Source organism: Misgurnus anguillicaudatus, chromosome 23 (assembly GCF_027580225.2).
Source record: "Misgurnus anguillicaudatus chromosome 23, ASM2758022v2, whole genome shotgun sequence".
Classification (NCBI taxonomy): domain Eukaryota; kingdom Metazoa; phylum Chordata; class Actinopteri; order Cypriniformes; family Cobitidae; genus Misgurnus; species Misgurnus anguillicaudatus.
Window position 1 is genome coordinate 6,678,740 of NC_073359.2, and position 25,841 is coordinate 6,704,580.

The 25,841-nt window shown below is 35.8% G+C and overlaps 1 protein-coding gene across 1 annotated transcript in view; it reads left to right on the plus strand.

Moving 5' to 3' along the window:
* Nucleotides 1-25,841, plus strand: part of add3a (adducin 3 (gamma) a) — a 123,256-nt gene that overhangs the window by 17,784 nt on the left and 79,631 nt on the right. The window contains exon 2 of the mRNA XM_055216845.2: nucleotides 11,129-11,173. The gene's annotated coding sequence lies outside the window, so the exon portion shown is untranslated. The remainder of the gene's footprint in view (nucleotides 1-11,128; nucleotides 11,174-25,841) is intronic.

A 25,841-nucleotide genomic window follows, 5' to 3' on the forward strand; every position in this document is an offset into this window, starting at 1 on the left:
TGGTGTTTCAATGGTTTCGTGAGAATCACCCACCCGCTTACCTGCCTGGCATGGTCACAAATACTGACATTGTTTTTCTGATGGTGTGTTTACTGTGAGATAGTGGATGTTTGTAGGTCTCTTGGATTATCAAAACACTCCTATCAGAGTTTCCACTGAGGATGTTCAGCTCCAAAAAACAGATATATAGGCCTCACGTATGTTTGTTTTGCTTTATTTTGTAAGTGTGTGCTTGAATGACACACGTGCTGTGTCCACAACAGGAAGCGCAATCCGTTTCCTCTTCCTTTTTTCGAATAAGCGGACAGGAAGTACTCTTTCTTTTTTGACAGATCGGAAAGGGATGGTCCAGAAGCTGACACAACAGACTTTGATGAAAGACAATGTTGTCTCTTTCTTCTCTTGAATTTGTCTTTTGTATGCGGGTCATTACATGTAATCTCATGAGACATGATTATATTCAGGGATGCAGAGGAAACGGGTGACCTTGTGATGCTACGAAGGTAGTTGGGTCTCCATGGTGACAGCTGTCACCGGATGGATCTGCTACGTGGCCTGTGTTATGCAATACCAAAGCACTTAAGCCATTCTTAATGCAACAAAGGGGCGATGCTTTTGATGTTAGATGCTGTAGGTGTTGCCAAATTTTTTGCTCAATTTTGGGATTAACATTTCAATAGAGACTCCTTTACATTACGGACAGTCCAGATGGGTCACGCACTGCATCAAAGCATCAAAGAAGTTGGTTAAGGGGAAAAACCCATTAAATTGACCCCGTCTGGAGCTCACGGGGGCTCCGCAATGTACGATAAGCATCGTTATCGTCTGTACCAACACATCTGTCTAAACACAATGCGACCACACAGTGGGTAATGACTAAATGCCTAAATAAAACTAATGCGAGCCAAACTAATAAAAACATGTAAATAGATTTTGCAAAGCGCTACCGTCGCATATCGCAATATGAAGCATGATATCGCAATAAATCGCATATCTAATTTTTCTTTAATATTGCCCAGCCCTATTGTATTTTCTCTATTTTTAAGTTGTTGCTATAAATTATAGAAAATAAAGTTGGAAGAAAAGTATTTCTATAATTTCAGGGCTCCAGACTAACCTTTTTCACTAGGAGCACAGTGGCCCCCAACTGAAAATTTTGGGGCGCAACCAGGAAATTTAGGGGCACACACCGTAAATCAACATGCTAACCAAATATTCACATTTCTACTAATTTCCACTGTATTACTAATAAATACTTTGATGAAAGATACAGAAAGTAGCAATGTGCTTCAAATTCAGTGTCACATCACAAAAAAAGGTCAAATTTACTGGTCGCGAATGTGCGACTGGATGTAAAATTCAGTGGCACACTCTCAAATTTTGGTGGCAAAATGGCACCATTTGGTGGCAGTCTGGAGCCCTGAATTTATAGCAACTTGTCACTAGTCAACAAATTTGACTTTAATTGTAAATTCAAGTTGTTTAACTCTTTCCCCGCCAGCGTTTAAAAAAAAAGTTGCCAGCCAGCGCCAGCATTTTTCATGATTTTCACAAAAGTTTAATGCCTTCCAGAAAATGTTCTTCTTTAAATATATAAACAAACAATATATCAGATGAAAGAAAGTTTCATCTTACCTTCATTAGTTCTCTTGTAATCACCTCTCAAACATGGGTAGGTTTCTTCAAAGACAGCCAATTTTGAGCAAAAAGCTGAGATAATTCCATTTTGCGAAGGACTTTTGATAGAGATCAGATGCAGATCGATCTTTAAAACATACACGGAGTTCTTTCTCTTTCACGTGAGGTGCTACTTCCGGGTTGTATAAGTTGCGGAAGTGCGCGTCCTGGTGGATAATAGCGGTATTGCGGAAAGACGGAAAATCTCGTCATTGGCGGGGAAGCGTTTTCTCTTAATTGACGAGATATCTCGTCAATGGCGGCGAAAGAGTTAAACACTGCATCTTCCTTTCCCGGTTAAATAAATAAATCAAACATGGCACGAGTCAAGTATTATTGAATAATGCTTGCGTCTGTTTCAGTGGTTCTCAAATCCACATTTACATTAATTTATCATAAAACCTGTGCAATTGAACCTTCGAAAAAACCAACAGCACTACATTGTATAATCCAATTAGGGCTGCATAACGATTAATCGCGACTAATTGTTTGCAAAATAAAAGTTTTTGTTTAGATCATATATGTGTGTGTACTGTGTATAATAATTATGTATAAATAAATACACACACATGTAGATATTTAAGAAGTACTTTGTATATATACATTTTATATGTATACATAATTTATATGTATAAATATTTATTCTATAAATATATATTTTTTCTTCAAATTATACATGCACGAGTTTGTATTTATATATACATAATTATTATACACAGTTCACACACATATATGATGCAAACAAAAACGTTTATTTTGCAAACGATTACAGGGTTTCCCGCAGAAAATATATTAGTTAAGGTGGTAGGGGTGGGTGGGGCCGGTGGCGTGGCAATCAAATGGGTGGACCATACGCGTCATGATGAAAATATTTTTATTAAAAACACTCGAATAAAACTTAAGTTTGAAGAAACTATGACAGAAAATGAACACAAACTAGATTATTAATGCATTAATAATTTTAACAGATACATCTAACGGGAATAGCTGCGTGATGAATTGAAACTAAAGGATTAATAAACACAAACTGAAGCTGATGTTGTAGAACGTCTGTCGAACGATGATAGATAGTGCGGAGATTGTAAAAAGGTATTATTTCTCACTATTAATTACATTATCTTAAAGGAGTGTAACTAATGTAGCATGTAAATAATGCACATAAATAAAGTGAGCAAGAGCGCTCAACAATTATATCGAATCAACAGGCACATGAAACCCTAGCTAGCAGGTTGCTCAAACAACAAAATCACCAGCTTACTTACTTTTTAATTTGCAAGAACTATAGACTAACACAATAACAGGCTTAAATAAACCCAAAACATAAGTCCACTTACAGTTCTCACGGACAAGCATTTTATCAACTGGCTATCCTAAAGACAGTGACGGACCATGGCTTTCATTTCGGCCGTGTGACGCGCTGGCGGTGTGACGCGTGTCCGCGCTTGACGGCCTTTTGTGCAATTTTATTTTTTTGACGACCTAGTTAAGGTGGTAGGTAGGGTTTCCAAGCTTAGGCGGGCCACCCGAACTGCAAAGTGCTGCGGGAAACCCTGACGAGTTCTGATTGTGTAGCTTGTTTAGTGTGTTTTGATTCGATATTAGCCTAGCTTAGCTGGCGACTGACAAATTCCTGTGGGCTATTATAGCAACATTACACACTAACTAGGGTTTAAAAAATGGGATCAGAAAGAACGTGACCTTTAATAATGCTTGCGATCTCATAAAAATAAGGCTACTAACCAACAGCACTACATTTTATAATCCAATATGTTTTGTTTAATTTAAATTTTAATCTTGAGATTGTTTTATGTCATGAATTTGCTTTTGGGGGGACGCGAAGGGATGCACACATTTTGGGCACACACCAAAAAGTTTGAGAACCACTGGTCTATTTGAAGCTTGAAGAGCCGGTCAACATTTACTCCCACTGTAAACAACCAACCAAAAACACTTTCTGAGAAAATCTGTGTTTTTGGTTCCTGATAAATAAAGAAAGGCATCGGCATCAACTTTTGGTTAAACTATCCCTTTAATAATGCACAGCAGCATTCCAGATCTGCAACCGGCAGATAAAGCCATCATACACTGGGCATTGGTTGATGGATTTCAGGGTCACTTAGATAACATCACTACTTACATAATGATGTCTAGCCGATGTTGTGTTATACACAGCTGGTGGCCCAGAAACATGACATGTGCTCTGCCACATATGTCTGCGTACTGAAACAACTATCAAAATTAGTGTCTGTTTAAATGCTTTAGGACCTCTAGAGCTGGATTTTTGGGTTTTATTGTGGATCGACAGAATCTCAGTTGACGAAAGCAGGCAAAGAGACGTTTGCGCAACACTGGATCATTAGCGCGATTAATTCAATCAGACCTCTCCTGAAATTTAAGCACTTTCTGCTGTGTTTCGTCTAGCTGAGCGTCAGTGGGTTTATGATAGGACTGACTCGGCTCTGCTTACTGTAGGATTGTACGAAATTGATGAAAAATGTGGTAAATTGCGATATTGATATGCAATATGATAATGCTTTAAATTTGTAAAATAGTAGGCTATATTTAAAAACTAAAAATTAAACAAATAACATAAATGTTTCGCATTCTTTTTGTTTCGCCAGTCTCTCTGTTATCTGCATCAACTAAAAACTTTGACCACCATAATTTTTACGTATTAAAATTATTTGATTATTGTAAGCCATTCCGATATGCATATTGTGGTATTTTTAAAGGGAAGCATTGCATCAACTGTATTTCACCAGCAGGTATTCTTTACCAAACACATAACTGCATTAGTTTGGGTGGTACAGAGGCTTTACATTTGATACAGTCTGTCTATGGTGGTCATACTTGGCTTGAACCCAATGAAGTGATCAAAGAGCAGAGAGGAAGTCTTGTTTAAATTTTCTAGCAAAGTATACTTCTTGGTATCACGGACGGGTGAACTTTCAGTAAACCATCTCAATATGTGATGGCTTTGCTTCACCAGAACAGATGCTGCCTGGGAATCCCTTGGGAATTTGTGCCAAATGCATAACTGCAGTGAGAGACAACTTCTGAATATGTGAATGCAATCCAGGAAATATTGAATGACATGATGGCTTTGGACATAATTGAGCTTAATTATGGGCTTTGTTTTAATTATGTTAAATGGGAATGGAGTAACATTTGTGCTGTGTAGCGCAATATGTATATATGTTTGCAAGTTGTATTAAAGGTGCCAAAGAATGCATTAAAATAAGGTTAAATTGTTCTCTGATATCTACATAGAAGGTTTGCGGCTTTATTAAGTGCTAAAATTATCCAAAACTGTTTTTACATGTCCATTTACAACTTTAGGATTTGCTTTTAGAATGAAATGGTCTATTATTACCTTATTTGAATGGGTCATGAATAATAATGTTGAGCTCTGCTCTGATTGGCTGTTTCTCAGAGCAGCTCCTTCAGTAGCTCTGGGTGTTTGTGTGTGCATGTGTGTATACAGACTTTATGTTTGAGTCTGTATCACGCTAAGATACAGAGTGGTAAGTTTGTGTTTTTAAAGTCAATAGTAGAACTACAGCGTAAACGCTAGCATATAGCATTAACTAGCAAGTAGCACGTTTTTAGCATTGTAACGTCACTGAAATTAATTTAACGTGTAATTTAATGTTGGGGACGTACATCACGACACCAAGTGGTTTTTTTATATAGCCCTGTCTTAAAATAAAGGTTTTTTGCCTTTTAAAGGCGGAGTCCACTATGTTTAAAAGCCAATGTTGATATTTGAAATCACCTAAACAAACACGCCCCTACCCCAATAGAGACAGAGCGCAGCGCGTCACAACCTGAAAACCACGCCCACCGGGGGGGAAAGCAACCCAACAGTCTCCATTGACTTTGTATTGCAAAAGGCCGCCTCCTTGTAATTTCTGGCTTATAACAAAAAACTGAATAATGCCTAAAAGCTGCTTTGGGACAATATGTACAGCTAACAAGCCAAAGAACACAGAAATAAGTTTTTATAAGCTGTCGAGCCGTAAAACCCAGTCTTTAAGGAGAATAAAGTGGATCGCCGACTACGTTTCCCCCTAGTGGACGCAGTTTTACTAATAGGAGTACTATGAAAAGTTGCCTGTTTCCATTTCTGTGTCTAAACGCTCATTTTTTGAAGTCGAAAGCTTATAAAAACGTATTTGTTTTTTTTTGGCTTGTTAGATGTACACCTTGTCACACAGCAGCTTTTAGGTATTATTCTGTTTTTAAGTTTAATCTGTAAATAAGTTTTTATAAGCTGTCGACCCCAAAAAACGAGCGTTTAAAGACACAAAAATGGATACAGGCAACTTTTCATAATACTCCTATTAGTAAAACTGCGCCCAATAGGAGGAAACGTAGTCGGCGATCCACTTTATTCTCCTTAAAGGCTGGGTTTTACGGCTCGACAGCTTATAAAAACTTATTTCTGGGTTATTTGGCTTGTTAGCTGTACATATTGTCACACAGCAGCTTTTAGGTATTATTCAGTTTTTTGTTATAAGCCAGAAATGACAAGGAGGCGGCTTCTCGCAATACAAAGTCAATGGAGACGGTTGGATTGATTTCCCCCCCGGTGGGCGTGGTTTTCAAATTTGCATAAAGGCGCTCTGTCTCTATAGAATCTGGACCTTCTGTTGATAGACCCGCCCCACACATACGAAACCCGGCAAGGATGTCGGTTAGTAGACACGCTCCTTACTGCTGATTGGCTTTAAGTGTGTTTTGGTAGTCGGCCCGTATCCTTTTCCAAAGCGTTTTTCAAATATCGTGGACTCCGCCTTTAAACTATGTGAGTGCCTGGGTGTGGATTTTTTTTGCCTCACATCAGGATCTACTTCACATTTTTGGTATTTTGTTCCCCTTCTGGAGCACCCATATTTATGATTGTGAGTAGGCATGGGCCGGTATGACATTTTGGCGGTATAATAACTTTAAGCAAAAATACCACGGTTTCACGGTGTTGCAGTATTGCCATGTGTTATTTTCAAATGTCTGCATAAAAAAAAATCAACTAGACACAATACATTTTATTTTTAAGCAACAAACAACATGTATTCCAGGCAAAAATAAGGCCTTAAATTATAATATTCTTTCAAAAAAGTATAAAAATTATAGAATTAAAATGTATTAATATTAATAATATTAAATGTTAACATCAAATCAATGACATGTCTTAATTATTTAATTATTTAATTTTGTGTAAACACAGCTTATACCTTGAAAATGGTGTCACATAAAATTTTTGTGGTTTTGAAACCTAGACTCTTTAAAACCTCGTTATAGACGGTTTCATCGGACGCATGTGCGTTGACGCGATACACGTCTGGATCTGAACTTTACTTCCGGTTTAATTTTTTTAATGGTCTGACTAGTTGCTAAGCTGATCTCTTGAACAAATCCCTCGTTGAAAATAACAAATGTTTTGGTTTTCTAGGTAATCTACGTGTTGTTTTTTGCTTGCTATATATATAACCTACGTTTAAAGAACTTTGTTGTTATTTATTCTTAGCGGAGTTTACCGGAAGTTACGTTCAGACCACGACAGCCACTTGTTTATGTTGTTACTGCTAAAACCGTCTATACCTTGAAACCGATAACCGGCCCAGGCCTGATTGTGAGTACAAGATGCGCCCCTGTGTAATATATGTTTCTTTATCTTGTATAAGTACTAGTTGTATAGTCCAAGAGAGAATGGTATGATAATTTTTTAAAATTTATTTCAGGAAATGCTACAATAAATGGTATCGTAGCACGAAATGGTATAATAATTAGAGGTCGATCGATAGTGGATTATACCGATAACCAAGTAATCGGTCCCTACTTGCCGATTAATCGACCAATAGTTTTTAAAATAGATACCGGACACTTAAAGTGAAATGTATTACAAATGTAATAAATCAACACTACTAAACCATGAAAATGTGCTTCATGAAATAAATGTATAAATAAAAATATATCAATTAAATTAATAAGTGTTAAAGTAAATACTTATGTGAAATACTCCCACTGGTAAAATTCAAAATACATAAATGTCTCTTATATGTGCAGTCTTATACTTTATTTGCTTCCGTTTAAGCATTTAATGATCATGTAATCAAAATAACAAAAAAGATGTATCGCAGTGATGATAAAAAAAGAACTGAAATCAGATTTTGATTTGTCGGATATGTTAACGTAGCCGATAGCTGCATATATAGTGCACTTTTTTACTTAAAATATTGATAAGTAACGAGCTGGAAATAAACGAATGCAAATCGATGGTAATAATCATGACATTAAACATTTGGTTTGGATTTATCTGTGTGTATTTTTGTGTAACTGTTTGAGGTACTACCGATATTAGCGTCCTGTCAGCCTTGACGACAAACTTAGGTTCTTGCTGTCGTTTCTTTGCTAATGCAGCATCTATTCAGCAAATTAATTACTTGATAACGATATAAAGCAACAAACGCACTCGTAAAAACTATCGGCATGGATTTTTTGCAAATAGCCGATTGTTCCACAAATGAACCGTCATCAAAACCGATTAATCAGTTTACCTCTAATAATAATGGTACATAGTTTTTTTTGATAAATATAAACTTAATACTTTTGAAAAGATTATTCACTAAGTTAATCCAAATTTAGTTTTAAGGTTTTTAGAAAATAAAAGATTTTTAACCAACCACCTGACTCTTTTAGCAACAGCCCAATTATGAAATATTTTGAAAATATCATGTTACTCTCTGTAATGTCGGATTACGGAAATAAAGTGAGTTTAATGTTGACGTGTCCGTGTGACATTGTCTGCGAGCACTCGTCCATCATCACATGGGCGGTGAAATCTGCCAGATTCAAAAATAATTATTACTGTACATCAGCTTGTGCTTTGTTTGCTTGTGTTTGCTGATGGTGCTTGACAAACAGGATTTAATGGTCTATTGCTGACACAATGAAACACCAAAAACAAACCCTAGCTTTTAACATGCCGCCTGTATGCGTAAAAAGCAGATATCTGATGGTGGCGAGTCTGAGTCCCATGAGAATTAAATGACCAAAAGTGACGTAAAGCTCAGCGTTTAGTGTACACAGCCAAAAAGCCCACATATACAAACACTCAGCTAAAATGAGCGCTTCAATACAAGGTCATTTTATCTCACAGCTGGAGCAGATGGGCTGAAGACCTTTTATGTGAATGAAAGGATGAGATTTTTTAAACAAACAGCATGTGGTGTATGTATGGTTTCCTACCCCATAAATAATTGCTGTATATTTATATGAAGTTTTAATAAAATGCAGGTCTGTTTCCAAGAAAAGATGGGCACAAACTTTACTCGCAATTTGTTCTTGACTTATCTTTGGTCCTATAATAAAGTTTTCCTGTATAAATCTTTTAAAGGTGTATTGTGTGACTTTGAGAAGGATCTCTTGACAGAAATGCAATATTATATACATAACTATATCAGTGGTGTATACAGACCTTACATAATGAACTATATTGTTTTTATTACCTTACAATGAGACATTTTTATCTACATTTACATGGAAGTCACTGTTATGTTTCTACAGTAGCCCTAAACAGACAAATTGCTCTACAAAGCGTGTTTTAACATTTTGTAACACATGATTTGCATCCTTTGAGGTGGTTTTAGGTGATGCACAGAGATGTCTTGTGAAATGTGATGTGCACACACCCAAATACGCAAGTTGATGGAGGGCCGAGTGAATGCGACCTTTTCACGCACGGTTGATAAATCAGACTCATTTCGCTCAATGTTTTTTTTTTATTATGCAAATGAGGTCAACATAATGCAGATTGGACGTGTAACTCAAATGACTGCAAAATAAAACGCACCTTATATAACCAAGTATATGGATGTACATATTGGTTATTATAAAGTCTATGAATTCAACTTGTCATCTAAAGAGCACCTGGGTGATTCTCGCGAAACCATTGAAACACCACGGCACTAATGATTTTAGCTTTAAAATATGTAATATTGTAACATTAAAAAGCATCAGAATTAACACAATACTGTGTTCTACCTTGCACAATGTGTGATTTCAACATAAGAATTTAAAATTGTAAATTTTATCTCATTTTCTGCTGAAATTCTCATTACCGCAATGTGTCCGGCTGTGTTTGAACATGCGTTATGTTGTAATTTAATCAAATTAACACAAAAATATTAAGAAAAAAAAATAAATGGATGTTTTGCTAGACTACTTTAGATGACAGAAAAAATATTTACTGAATATTCATGTATAATAATAATGAAGAAAAATTAGGAAAATGATGTGTCCATGCCTGATGTTCTCATCCTCCGCAACACTTTTTGAGAACAGTTTAAGCACACATACAGAATTTTAATAAAGTTTGATTTTGAGTGACCAAGCACATGGACCAGTTACTTCAAGATGGCTACCAGTAAAGATCATTTTTTTACAGTTAATTTGAAATATTGTCTTGTCAGAATGCTTACACGACATTTTGATTATCATTACCGCAACAGATGCTTATTAAATGTTAATTTAATTAATAGAAGCATAATACTTTGATTTTAAATGCATGTGCAGAATCTCCAAATTATGTTCTTTCAGGTTTGTCAGGTCATTTGGAAAATATGTCAGTGTTGATGTTTTCTGACTGTTGCGGTAATGAGATTTTTTAGGACTAATTTTTTACATTATGTTACAAAAAGTGTTAAATGATAAGTAAAAGTTTTTCAAATTAATGTTCCTATGTACTCCAGACTTTGTTTTTCAATGTCTGGTGGGAAAAAAAGTAAATTTAAGCAATTTTTACATTTTCATGCTTGACATTTTTAAAACCAAGTTTTCGTGAGAATCACCCACCTATTGTCCGATTCACATTTTACATTTCCTTTGCTGTGTAAGTGTGTATTAGTACATGTTAATGATATGCAAAATGTACAATCCCCAAAGTAAACGATGACGAGAGTTATTATCTCCAACGTAAATCTCTTTTCTTGGACTACAACAAACACACAGATTGTAGGCAACAGTTTACTTCCTGGGATTGCTGATGTAGTAAAGACCGACATTATCATAATTCCTCCCGCTTTGTACTCGCAGTCTGTAAGTTAACTCCTGTTAGCATTGCATTGTGCGCGAATCTTTCAAACATGGTAAGGAGCGTCACATTTCCTGCTGATGTCAGAGGTATTCAGACCAATCAGGGATGAGTTTTGTACAAAATCAGTGCGTTTGAGAAAGGCAGGATATCTGGAGCTACAAAAATGTACGATATGTGGAAAATAATGAACCATAAACCACGCAAACACATTGTATTATACCAAATACACCAAATAACGTTGTTTTTTAGCAATGAAATATGTGCTATTTAACTGCTGCTGTTTTGTTTGCTTTCAGCTGTTTGGCGGCGTTTAGCAGCAGATGAGTGAATATGATGATCTTTGTGTTTGTGTTTTAGGCGTCACTGCAGTTAACAGGCGGCACTGTCTCCGGCTCTCAGCAGGTAAGACTATATAAAGCACATTCCCACAGCGAATCCATAAACTGCCGACTCACAACACATTCCACACAGTACACAGAGAGAGTCAAGCCCTCCAGTTACAACTTGGATTGTAAGGTTTTTGGATGCTATTCTTTGGATAAAAGCAGGGGCGTCATGCACCAATATTTTAAGGGGGCACAGTTCACAAAAATTTGTGCATACACAGACATCAAACGAAATATTATAGAGCTTTCAGTGTTTTCCATGGCACTTACATTTCTAACAATCTGAACACCCCTGCTTGCATGCAAAAACCTCCAAAATAAAAGTGTTGACTTACTTTTATATGAAATACTATTCAATCGGAATAACGACTATTGGCATCATATTTACATCTGAAACAGCATGGTTTGCTTATTTATGTTTTGTTGAATTACTTGTTTAATTATGACATGAATGCATTTTGAACAAGAACTGCGTTATCCTATAAAATTAATGTAATTTTAAATCCATAAAGTATATAAACAACGAAAATGACATAAGCTATAGTCCCGTGATTGATTTTAATGTTCAATAATGATTTAAAAAATATGTTTAGATAACATTATTAGAACGCATTATTGCATCAAATTTTACAGCGCCCCCGTGAACTCTGGCGAACGTTGGCGTTGTACCAAGAAGATGAATCTTGAAATCTCTACTAATATAACGTTGAGACGTCACATTTTAAACCATACATATTTTTACACAGAGGAGGTTCACTGCACATTACCGTACTGGGGTAAATGTTGTGAGGGTTTCTTACACGTTTTAATTCCTCAGATAGCCAAATGCAGCAGAAACAGCAAAGAGCCCGTGACCGCGCTCAGACGCTGATGACGTCTGCGACTGCGCTGACTGCAGCGCCTGCCGCCAGAATAAAGTAATGTTACACGATCAAAATCTATCAAAACGGCAAAAATCTCTAAAATGTGACAAGGATGCAGCACAGAATTGATAATATTTAGTATATTAAACAGATCAAAAGACAAGTAACAGATTATTGGACACTTATTTGATTTTTTGAGGTTGCATGCAAAATCCATTTGGCTCAAAAAACCGAGGGGGCATGTGCCCCCTCAATTTGAATAAGCATGACACCTCTGGATAAAAGCATCTGCTAAATACCTAAATGTAAATTAAAATGTAAATGTTAATTCCATTGTAATTTTAGGGATGGGACGGTATGAAAATTTGATATCATGATTAAAGTGACCAAAGTTGTCACGGTTATCAATATTATCAATATTATCATGGTTTTGTTAAAATGAGATGGAAATGTTCAAAAAGAACTGATACACACACTGAAAACATTTGAACGAGTTTTATTTTTGAAAATCACAATTTAATATTTCATGTCCCTGCAATTATTTCTGTGGTAAAAAATAAATAAATCTGTCTAATAAGTTTACCGTAAATAAATACAATACATTATAAATGCCTTCTTGTGCAAAAACTATGTTGCATGTGTGCGCCTGCGTCAAACTGATTCTGGCTGGACAGGAGTTTTCAAAATCACGGTAATCAAACACGGTTGTAATGATAATTACATTTTAAACGATAATACTAACCGTCCATACATTTTATCGTGGTTAATCGTGAAACCGGTAATCGTCCCATCCCTACGTAATTTTATTCATTTTATTGCAAATTATGCAACTTATATACTAACTCCGGTTAGGGTATTTAATGTACAAAGGCATTTTATTTTTGGGAATAGTGCCAACTTTTTCTATTGAATTGTGTATATCTGCAGTATCCCATCGTGCTCTTTAGATCTTATAAGCCATTAAAAAAACTCCTATCAGTCAAGCATTAGTGATGGTACATTGAAATATCCGGTCCAAGATAAAGTGATATTGATGTTTCTGTGTGTATGCTTGCTGCATTGAGGTATTACCGGTTGGTTTTTCTGGAAAAATAAGCAGTGGACAAGCGTATTTTGGGCCTTTTACGCATAAATGACATAGATGTAGACACGTTAAACTGGCGAGACGGTTTATAGCACTGGAGCAGGAAACACTGATGGCTATGACGATCACAAACTGGAAACCGTCAGTTTATAGCCTTAGTTTCCATCTCACTTACGTTTCCTTCTTCGAGCTTTTGTGATGAATTTACCATCACTGGTGGAGGTTCTCCTGCTCGTCCTTCTGAAAAGGAGAGAGAGAGAGAGAGAGAGAGAGAGAGAGAGAGCATGTTTTAAAGGGCACCTAATATGCGCATTTTTACAAGATGTAAAACAAGTCTCAGGTATGCCTAGAATGTGTCTGTGACGTTTCAGCTCAAAATACCCCACAGATAATTTATTATAGCATGTCCAAAATGCCCCTAGTTGGGTGGGAGCAAAAACGCTTTGTTTTTATGTGTGTGTGCCTTTAAATGCAAATGAGCTACAGCTCCTCATTCCCTTACCAACAGACAGTGAGTGCTTTTGGTTTAAAATAGATTGGATTCTTGTGAATACAGTCTGAGACCATAGATATGTATAAAGGCTAGATGTCTTACAGCGGAGTGTCTAACGTCATCACCTGGCGGCCATCTTACCACAGGCAGCTCGCTTACTCGTAGCATTGAGTTTTAATGGTGCAGGTACTTTTAAATGACCATAACTTGCTAAATTTTTTACAGATTTTCAAACGATTTGTTTTTTTACAAACGTTATTAACGTGGCTATAATTCTGGATGCTTTAACGTGTTTCATGAATTTTTTATTTATTTTTAGTATTAGTATGCAGTGTCATAGGTACATCTTTGACGTTTATAATAAACCATACCGTTTGAAAATCGGTAAAAAATTAAGCAAGTCATAGTCATTTAAAAGTACATGCATCATTAAAACTCAATGCCACGAGTGAGCGAGCGCACTGTGGTAAGATGGCCGCCAAAATGCGGACGTTCCACTCAATTGGCCAGCAGACATCCAGCCTTTATACATATCTATGTATGAGACAATATTATATTTAGCCTCATTAGCGCTACAACATGCTAACAAACGCGTTTAAAAAAAGCTTTTGGGAAAATTAACCAGTCAGTCAGTGGCCATGGGTGCGGCTTTATCAGTGTGACATCACATTAACAAGACAATCTAAACAGCATGTCTAATAAGACTGCATTTATTTCATGGGGATTAAAAAAGTAGTTGGTGGATTTGTTGTGTTCACACACTGCCAACACACATTTATTACTATATAACCTTGTAAAAGCGGATTTTGCATAATATTGTCCCTATAATCAGGACATTGGACGAATAGGAATGCAGACATAAATTACTTATTTGCATATCTGTCTCATGCTCTCTCAGGATCTCTCAATAATTCACCAAACAAAATGCAGTCTGCAAATACCATGTTTACTGTCGGTACAAGCAAGAACTTATATTTAGTTTAATCTTGGTGGTGTTTTATAAAGCATAGTTTCGTTTTATGGTTTTCAGTGATGAGGGCATGACACGACCTCTTCATGTTGACATCTGACTTTTTTGGCTTCATTTTACCAAGTGAATTTCCACCAAACTTTGTAGAGGGTAATACTGATGCCATATGTCAGTTTAAGATTGGATAACACTCTGTGCCAGAACAAAGTGATTTCTGACATTTAGCCAGATGAGAAACCCTGTAGATTTATGATTTGGGTTTCCTGGTGCCTTTTAATATAAAAGTAGACGTAGTTGACATTATGGTGAAAGCTATTTTTGTATATTAAGTTTCTCTTTTAAAATTACATGGATATCTCGGGTAACATCTAGTTTTGTTTTGGCAAGTTTCGGGATCACTTGTTCTTTTCTAAGCAGATCCGGAGAGCTTCTTTGTCTTTTGAACGGTCATTCTCCCCCGAGCAACAGTGCTCTTGTTACAGTGATGTTGCAAGTCAGGGCCATCCGAGGACACGGCAAGGGAATGCTGGGAAATTCTACAAGTAGAGTTTACTTTGTATTGAGAGACTTGTCAGCACTCATTTGCAAGTCTTACAGTGCATAGTATTTATGATTATAACTACACTGCAAAAATATCTTTCTTGTTTACACTGCAAAAAATGATTTTCAAGAAAAAAAATTCTTAATATTTTCAGTAAAAATATCTAAAAATTCTAAAAATTAAGATGCTTTTTCTTGATAAGCAAAACGACCCAAGAAAATAAGTCTACACTGTAAAAAAAAAAAAAATTTCACAGAAATATACTGTATTATTTTACTGAAATTTTCTGTTTTTTTACATTATGTGTAAATGTCATTAAAATAAAGAAAAAAACTTTTATTAAAAACATTAACCATAAAATAAAATTAATAAACTGTAATTTCACTTAATGAGAAATCATAGTTTTTTTACAGGATTATTCTTATTTTTAATTGGCTTGAATGTTAAATAAAAAATTCACATATTTAAAATTAAGACAACTATATGTTTTTTAATATGAAACCTTAAATTTAAGGTAAATACATGTAAAAAAACAATCGTAAAAAAACGGTAAAAAGTCTGGCAGCATAGTTGCCAAACACTTACCTTCAAATTACAGTAAAAAACCTTAAGGTATTCTACGGAATAATTCTGTTTTTTTAAAATACAGATATTTACCGTTTTAGACCAAAAATATCAAATTTAAGTGATTTTGTGCATAAAAATCTTGAACATTTTTCTTAAACACTAAATTCAAGAAAAATTTGCTTACCCCATTGGCAGATTTTTTTTGCTTGTTTTATGCACAAAATCACTTAAATTTGATAGTTTTGGTCTAAAAACTAGACTTATTTTCTTGGGTCGTTTTGCTCATCAAGAAAAGGCATCTTAATTTAAGAATTTTTATATATTTTTACTGAAAACAATATATATATTTTTTGAAAATCATTTTTTGCAGTGTGGTATTTTTGTCTTGTTTTCAAATATCTATAAATTCTTATATTAAGATGGATTTTCTTAATGAGGAAAATGACCTAAGAAAATAGGGATGCATTGAGAGGAAAATTCTTGGCTGAAGCCGTATAAAATGGAAAAATCAGCTGAAGGCCGAATACCTAACAACTGAATAATTTTTTTCTAATTATTTTGCCAATTTTCTCACCATTGCACAAGTTATATGTTCAGAATGTCCTTTTTACTATGTATTTCACATTATTTAACAATACAAAATGTTCAAGCAGACATTATATATAGGGCCTTTTTACACCTGTTCACTTCTCTGATCAGATAGCTATAGATAGACTTGTTAAAACTGTTCCAGTTACATTCGACCACATAAATGAGTCTTGGCTAAACGGATGGGTGATTCTCACGAAACCATTAAAACACCACGGCACTAATGATTTTAGCTTTAAAATGTGTAATATAGTAACATTAAAAAGCATCAGAATTAACACAATACTGTGTTCTACCTTGCACAATGTGTTATTTCAACATAAGAATTTATAATTGGAAATTTTATCTCATTTTCTTCTGAAATTCTCATTACCGCAATGTGTCAGGCTGTGTTTGAACATGCGTTATGTTGTAATTTAATCAAATTAACACAAAAATATTAAGAAAAAATAAATAAATGGATGTTTTGCTAGACTACTTTAGATGACAGAAAAAATATTTACTGAATATTCATGTATAATAATAATGAAGAAAAATTTGGAAAATTATGTGTCCATGCCTGATGTTCTCATCCTCCGCAACACTTTTTGAGAACAGTTTAAGCACACATACAGAATTTTAATAAAGTTTGATTTTGAGTGACCAAGCACATGGACCAGTTACTTCATGATGGCTACCAGGTAAGATCATTTTATACAGTTAATCTGAAATATTGTCTTGTCAGAATGCTTACACGACATTTTGATTATCATTACCGCAACAGATGCTTATTAAATGTTAATTTAATTAATAGAAGCATAATACTTTGATTTTAAATGCATGTGCAGAATCTCCAAATTATGTTCTTTCAGGTTTGTCATGTCATTTTGAAAATATGTCAGTGTTGATGTTTTCTGACTGTTGCGGTAATGAGATTTTTTAGGACTAATTTTTTAAATTATGTTACAAAAAGTGTTAAATGATAAGTAAAAGTTTTTAAATTAATGTTCCCATTTACTCCAGACTTTGTTTTTCAATGTCTGGTGGGAAAAAAGTAAATTTAAGCAATTTTTGCATTTTCATGCTTGACATTTTTAAAACCAAGTTTTCGTGAGAATCACCCGGATATGAATCCAATTTCTTCTATTCCAGCGCAAAATGCAAATAACCCATTCATTGCAGCGATGCGCGCCTGCATGCACGGTCAAGTACGAGCAAAGGAAGAGAGAGAGACGGCGGCAAGATTGACAAAAGATGACCGAGGAAAAAGCGCTTAACAAATCGGTCTATCAAAAAGCTTATTGTTAACAAACGTTTTATTTCTGGTTTAATATAACCGTGTTTGTCATTGTAGGACTGGTTTTAGGAAGTTTTTATTACATACTGCTGCCGATCTTCGTCTTTCTATGACATGAGATGAAGAGCTAAAGTCTCTCGTTCAGATACCCAGGATGTCTTTTTCATACGCTGCATGGTGTTCAGGAATTCTAGATTTTAAATGAAAAATGAAACGTGTGGTGCTGCTGTATGTTTTCGCATCTTTCTCTGACACTTTAAAATGCTTTCATGTGTGCTGCATTTGCGCGTCTCTCATTCTGCGCTACGGACTATTTGATAGCGTCATCAAAGACCTTATTGTTTGGTAAAATTGTTTCGGCCTTTCACTTGTTTGGCCGAATAATTTCGGTTGCCAAACATTCGGTGCATCCCTATATTAGAATAATTTTAGGTTTTAGACAAAAAAAATCCCATAAAATTTAAGTAAATATGTGCTTAAAGCAAGCAAAAAAAATCTGCCAATGGGGTAAGAAAAAAATCTTGAACTTTTTTCGTACTGCAAAAAATGATTTTCAAGAAAAAATTCTTAGTATTTTTGCCTTGTTCTCAGTAAAATATTTAAAAATTCTTAAATTAAGATGCTTTTTCTTGATGAGCAAAATGACCTATAGAAGCAAATTTTTCTTGAATTTAGTGTTTTTAAAAAAAATCGCTCACCCCATTGGCAGATTTTTTTTTGCTTGTTTTATGCACAAAATCACTTAAATTTGATATTTTTTGTCTAAAAACTAGACTTATTTTCTTGGGTCGTTTTGCTCATCAAGAAAAAGCATCTTAATTTAAGAATTTTTATTTTTACTGAAAACAAGACAAAAATACTAAGAATTTTTTTCTTGAAAAATTTTTTTTTGCAGTGTGTAAATACTTAATTCAATTCAAGAAAACATTTGTTTATCCCATAGGCAGATTTTTTGTTTTTGCTTGTTTTACTGTAGTTTTGCTCATAAAGAAAATGCATCTTGACTTAAGAATTTTAAAATATTTGTACTGAAAATAAGACAAAAATACTAAGTAAAAAATATTTTTTGCAGAGTATCATCTTTTGCACACTTTGTCATAAAAATGTGAAATTGAATTTTGTGGTAATAATCTGTCACATACTTTTGTTTTATTACTGTATGTGATTCTTTTTTTAATTTTGGCTAATCCCATTTAATGCGACAGTTCTGATCTAGGTTACTAGTTAAGTGGATTTCGGGCGAGGGAGTGGGGGGGTTATTGTCATAATCCTTGTTAAACCATGATTCATTGTGAGCAATGCGGATTCTGTTCCCGAAAAAGTAAAGCCAGAGCAGAGCGCCTCTTTGCAATTCTGATGTCGTCACCGTTTTGGGAAAAGTCTAAAAGTAATGGCACATAGCAAAAAGTTCTTGGCCGAATGCCTTTTTATTCTTTCTTTCTTTCTTGCTCCCTCTGGCAGGTTTGTTGCATTTTTAAAAGTTAACGAAAGGTGAATAACATCTAAAGACGGGTTGATGTTTGCGAAGACCCGTTTGAACTACACAAACAATAAATAAACACAGACTGTTAAACCCTTTAACCAAACAGATGGGAGTCCCATCAGCAACACGAGTCATTTTCTGTTGCCTCATTTGTTGGCCGGACTGCAAAAGTCGTCCCAGAAGGCTGTTCAAGCCTACGCGTTCCTATTTTTCCCCAGCACACAAAGCGATTACATCACTCCCCAGCTCCATTATGATGTCACTGTGCAAGAGTTTAGGAGCGTAAACAACTACTTTTAGGGTATAAGAACTTTTAACATGTAGGGTTGGACGTATGTAATTATATAAGATAGCTTAACAATGTGTAATGGTCAAGATTAGGGGTGTTAAAGGATTACTCCACTTTCTTAAAAAAATCCCCATAATTTACTCATCCCCATGTCATCCAAAATGTTGATGTCTGTCTTTGTTCAGTCAAGAAGAAATTTAGTTTTTTGAGGAAAACATTACAGGATTTTCTCAATATAATTGACTTTATAGGACCCCAACAGTTTACAGTTTCAATGCAGTTTAAAATTGCATCTTCAATGCGCTTCAAAGGACTCTCAACGATTCCAAATGTCTTACCTAGCAAATCGATTGTCATTTTTGGCAAGAAAAATACAAAATATGTACTTTTAAACCTCAACTTCTCGTCTTGCACTAGCCGTGTGATGCACCAGCGTGACCTCACATAATGTGTAATGACATCGAAAGGTTGTTAATTTTAAAGATTCCATTGGATTATCTAAAAGTAGATGTTTAATAGACAAACATAAGGCAGTTATTTCATTTAAACTCCCACTAACATGGCATTTAGCCTGTACTGTATCTCAGACTATAAGATGTTTTCCTGTATAGATTGTGGGAGGTTTGTCTTCCTCTTATCTCTCTTTCTCTCCTGATGGTGTGGCGTTTGCGGGGGCATTCATGTTTTTCCCAGCTGGTCTTTCTCTGAAACTTGGATGTTATCTTGTGTAAACAACAAACACATGCTGGTTGAATCACTTCCCACTTATGTCTCTTTTGTATTGTTGGTGTGCAGTCCCAAAAAGATTTCCTTGCTTTCAAAGTCAGATATAAAATTTTTCCGTATTCATAGTATTCAAAAAAACGGTAGGCGAAAAGTATGCGGATGACCTACTACTACAAGATCCCGAAGTATTCATTCGTTGGACCTTTTACTATCTTATGAGCCTCCGGGAGAGGAGATATCCAATTAAGAAGAAGAAGGAGATGCATTGTTTTATTAAAAAATGTCCAAAAGTGGTAACGTGAAGCTTTTCAAATGCAAATACATACACTCACCTAAAGGATTATTAGGAACACCTGTTCAATTTCTCATTATTGTAATTATCTAATCAACCAATCACATGGCAGTTGCTTTAATGCATTTAGGGGTGTGGTCCTGGTCAAGACAATCTCCTGAACTCCAAACTGAATGTCAGAATGGGAAAGAAAGGTGATTTAAGCAATTTTGAGCGTGGCATGGTTGTTGGTGCCAGACGGGCCGGTCTGAGTTTTGCACAATCTGCTCAGTTACTGGGATTTTCACCCACAACCATTTCTAGGGTTTACAAAGAATGATGTGAAAAGGGAAAAACATTCAGTATGAGGCAGTCCTGTGGGCGAAAATGCCTTGTTGATGCTAGAGGTCAGATGAGAATGGGCCGACTGATTCAAGCTGATAGAAGAGCAACTTTGACTGAAATAACCACTCGTTACAACCGAGGTATGCAGCAAAGCATTTGTGAAGCCACAACACGCACAACCTTGAGGCGGATGGGCTACAACAGCAGAAGACCCCACCGGGTACCACTCATCTCCACTAAAAATAAGAAAAAGCACAATTTCACCAAAATTGGACAGTTGAAGACTGGAAAAATGTTGCCTGGTCTGATGAGTCTTGATTTCTGTTGAGACATTCAGATGGTAGAGTCAGAATTTGGCGTAAACAGAATGAGAACATGGATCCATCATGCCTTGTTACCACTGTGCAGGCTGGTGGTGTTGTTGTTATGGTGTGGGGATGTTTTCTTGGCACACTTTAGGCCCCTTAGTGCCAATTGGGCATCGTTTAAATGCCACGACCTACCTGAGCATTGTTTCTGACCATGTCCATCCCTTTATGACCACCATGTACCCATCCTCTGATGACTACTTTCAGCAGTATAATGCACCATGTCACAAAGCTCGAATTGGTTTCTTGAACATGACAATGAGTTCACTGTACTAAAATGTCCCCCACAGTCACCAGATCTCAACCCAATAGAGCATCTTTGGGATTTGGTGGAACGGGAGTTTCGTGTCCTGGATGTGCATCCCACAAATCTCCATCAACTGCAAGATGCTATCCTATCAATATGGGCCAACATTTATAAAGAATGCTTTCAGCACCTTGTTGAATCAATGCCACGTAGAATTAAGGCAGTTCTGATGGTGAAAGGGGTCAAACGCAGTATTAGTATGGTGTTCCTAATAATCCTTTAGGTGAGTGTATATTAAACAGCAGTCCTTTATGCTTAAATTGCGCTAGTTTACATCATTCCAGTGAACGACTAACTTGTTGTTATGATGATGTATGTCACATGATGTATCAACATGGCGGATGTAGTACTTCCAAATTCATTCATAATATCCATTCATACTATATAGTACCTACTGTTTTAGTGCTGCGAAAATATTTGAAAAATATGTTTTATAGATTATTATTAAGGAATACTTATTCTAATACACCTCAAAAACAAGACTCTAGAAAGGGCATTTGTCATTCACTGTAACTTTTTTCTTCACTTCTGTAAGTCGATTTGGATAAAATGCCTAAATGTAAATGCATAATAGGATCAGAGTAGGTCACATAATTTTTCAGCTTTGAAAGGAAATGGTTTATGTAGAAAGCAAGGCAGCTTTCTAGGATCTGGAACCGAGCCCTATCCTTACGGGCACAGATGACGTTGTAAAGCAGTTGATTTTCCAGTTCTGTGGTCTTGTAATGTAATAAGAGTCTATAAGATAACTCGTTCCCAACTCAATACATCCTGTCAGAAATTAGGTCAGTGCCACAGAAAACAGTGTATATTATGTACTTTACTAACTTTATGCCCTTGTGCCAGTAAAAAAGATGCCGGGTTGATGCATACTTACTGGAATCAGTTAAATAATGCTACGAGATAATACAACTTCACTTTGGGCCTAAACTGGTACTTCAGATGTTGATTTATCTTCAAGCCCATCATGGCACATCATGGCATACAGCACTACATATGAACTTTAGTGACTGAAACAGGCTTCTGTATTATTTTCATTTGGGTCTGTCCCACACTGTCCCCTGTCTGATTCTTTTTGTGGGTCCAATCAAGAGACACATTGTCCCAGGCTGAACATGTGTGCAATGATGCATTTGGCTGTCTGGCTGATGAACTTTAAGGGCTGTTTTATTGGATCTCTTCTGTAGGGTTGTGTATCAGCAAGAATCACACGATACTATAAGTGCCGCGATGCGAATGGGTGTGGTGCGATATTTTGCAATGCGGTGCTGTAACCCAGTGCGGTATATTGGGGTATTTCCTGTTTTGGGGATATAATTGAAGGAAAGGTGTCATTGAGTATGTTTACATGCACAGTCTTACACCGATTTTGCTTAATAAATTGATAACATGTGGGGTCACGTAAACACGTAAAACGGTTTTCTTTTTTGGGGGAAAGCCCATAAACGGCGTAAGCAAAAACCGATCGATTCGGCACAGGTGTTTTTTTGCTCATTACCCCGCTTTCGCGTGTCATGTAAACACCTTAATCGGCTTTCTCATGGTTTTGTTCGCGGAAGTTAACGCAAAGTAACGCGTAATTCAAGGCCATGGAAAGTTTTTGAAAATATATATACATAGATACAAGTCATTGAAAGTGCTTAAATCTATTTTATGCAAGATGTTTTCTGTAAAAAAAATCTATATTATTCCCTGTGTAGTGTAGGATAATATCATAAAAATTTCTAGACTTTTTAAGCACACGTGCTAAACTGTTCGCTTTAAATGCTTATATCTTCTGTATGCGAATGTTGTTTCATACCAAATTGCATAGTTGTGTTATATACACATGAAAACGTCTCGGGTTACGTATGTAACTATTGTTCCCTAAGAAGGGAATGAGACGCTGCGTCTCCTTGCCATACTTCCCGCGTCTTTGTAACGCCGTCTTTGGCAATATTTCAGATAGCGATATACTTCCTGTCTCCCGCGTCACCCTGTCTTTGTCGTTAAGCCTCACCATTGGTTGATTTTGATATACACATTCAGACGCACTTACACATTCAGAGGCGTCCACAAAGTGCGCAGTGACGCAGCGCGAGTTCCCTCGAAAGGGAACTGTAGCAATGTATCTTAAAAGTTAACACGATGTAACCTTGCTCTCACTTGAAATGTGTCCCCACATTTAGTCCTTGAATTTGAGGGTATTGGACCTGGAAAGTCCTTGAAAGGTCCTTGAATTGAAGTTAACTAAGGTGTGGGAACCCTGTTGATGCACACACGCAGTTCATTTTTAAACGCGCTCATTGAGAACACACCACAATATATGCAAACTTTAGTAAAACTTCGTCCATCCTGCAAATACCTCTGGTGCAACATTGTAACGTAGCCATGCAACATTGTAAAAAACACTCTTTAAAACTTTTAATGTGAGACTGTGCTAGATTCTTCTCCCTGTAATAGATGTACATGAATATAATGTTAGCAACCTAGTTCAAACCGGTTTAGCTTTGATATGCAGTCAGTTTTGCTATTACACATATTTTTTATTGGTCACTAACTTATTGCTGTTGGATACAGCAGAGACAGTACAAAGGGGCGAGAGACCACTCATAGAAAAATAAATGTGAGAAATTGCAACACCCTGTATGGCTGTTAAATGATTAGCATTAGCTTGCCAAACCTGAAAAATATGGTTTGTTTAGCATGATTTGAGCTTAAAGCACCCAGGGGATCAAAGTTTGGCAGGGTAGTATACCACAGAAACAGTAAATGCACTATTCTGTTCCCTTTCTTCATTCAAAAGTGGCCTTGTATTGTGACCAAATAATGTCTCGTAAACAACGTAAATTGCAGAAGTCGTCGTCACACAAAGTAGTTATTTGATTTTCGAGATGGAGCCTCTAGTGTTGGAGTTATAAATACTGTGACTTACCCTCGCTCTCTTATACGCAATGCTTTACCAAGTAAGCTACATCTTAGGTCCTGTGCCATCCCAACAAATGGCATTGAGATCCAGGTTGATTTTTATTTTAAAGGTGGGGTGCATGATCTCTGAAAGCCAATGTTGACATTTGAAGTCACCTAAACAAACACGCCCCTACCCCAATAGAATCTAGATCTAATTTTGATAGACCCGCCCCACACATGCGCAACCCGGGCAACGATGTCGGTTAGTAGACACGCCCCTTACTGCTGATTGGCTACAAGTGTGTTTTGGTACTCGGCCCGAATCCCTTTTCCAAAGTGTTTTTCAAAAATCATGCACCCCGCCTTTAATATTATTTAAGCATTTCTGATTCTGATAAAGATTTTATGAAGATTATGATTTGTGTTGTGTACACTGTAAAAAAGATTTGTTGGTTCAAAAAAGTCAGTTTTTGAGTTAATTCAACTTAAATATATTAGTAAAAAAATGTGTTATTGTGTCAAATAATTTTTTTTTAATAAAGTTTTAACAGTAACAGTGTAGAGCACTAAAGAAGGAGGATTAACTGTTTTGTTTTTGAAATAAATACTTGAAGCATTTTGCCACAGCCTTTACTAATCATAGTGTGTCACATTAATCTCAATTGCTGTTTTATTACAGATAAAACTTTTGCGTCATTGTTCGTGTTTTGGCACAACCACGAAATAACTTTCATCACCCTCCACATTTCTGACTTGTCGACCCCGTCCAAAAATACTGCTTATCTAACATCAACCCTAAATCTGGAAAAGAAACAGGAAAGGTCTCATAAATGTTGTACTTCCAAAACTTGGACTCGTCTTGGCAGTAATAAAGCGCTTATTGCTCTTTCTAGCGAAATTAAGCATAGATGGCTTTGCGAGTGTTTTTTAAATAACCAAATGCTTTAGGCGCCTTTAAAATTTAATTTTAATGGTGTTTGAATTCGGGCTGTATTTTATCCTGATTCTAGTGGTGATAAATGGCGTTTCTTCTTTGGTGGTGCAGCTAATAGCAAACGTTTATTTTTTATTAGTTTTTGACTAAATAGTGACCAGAAACCTGTTAATCTATCTATTTGGGGGTTTTTTTTGGGGGGGGGGGGTGCAATGCACTGCAAAAAATTATTTTCTTACTTGGTATTTTTGTCTTGTTTTCAGTAAAAATATCAAAAAATTCTTAAATTAAGATGTATTTTCTTGATGAGCAAATGACCTAAAAAAATAAGTCTAGTTTTTAGACCCAAAATATCAAATTTAAGTGATTTTGTGCATAATACGAGCAAAAAATCTGCCAATGGGGTACCAAAAAAATCTTGAAAATTTCTCTTAAACACTAAATTCAAGAAAAATTCAAGAAAAATTAGCTTACCACATTGGCAGATTTTTTTGCTCGTTTTATGCACAAAATGCTCATCAAGAAAAAGCATCTTAATTTAAGAATTTTTTGATATTTTTACTAAAAACAAGACAAAAATACTAAGATTTTTTTTTCTTGAAAATAATTTTTTTGGAGTGCAGTCTTAAGGCGGGGTGCACTGTTTTTTGGAAAAACACTTTGGAAAATGGAGTCCGTCAGACTACCAAA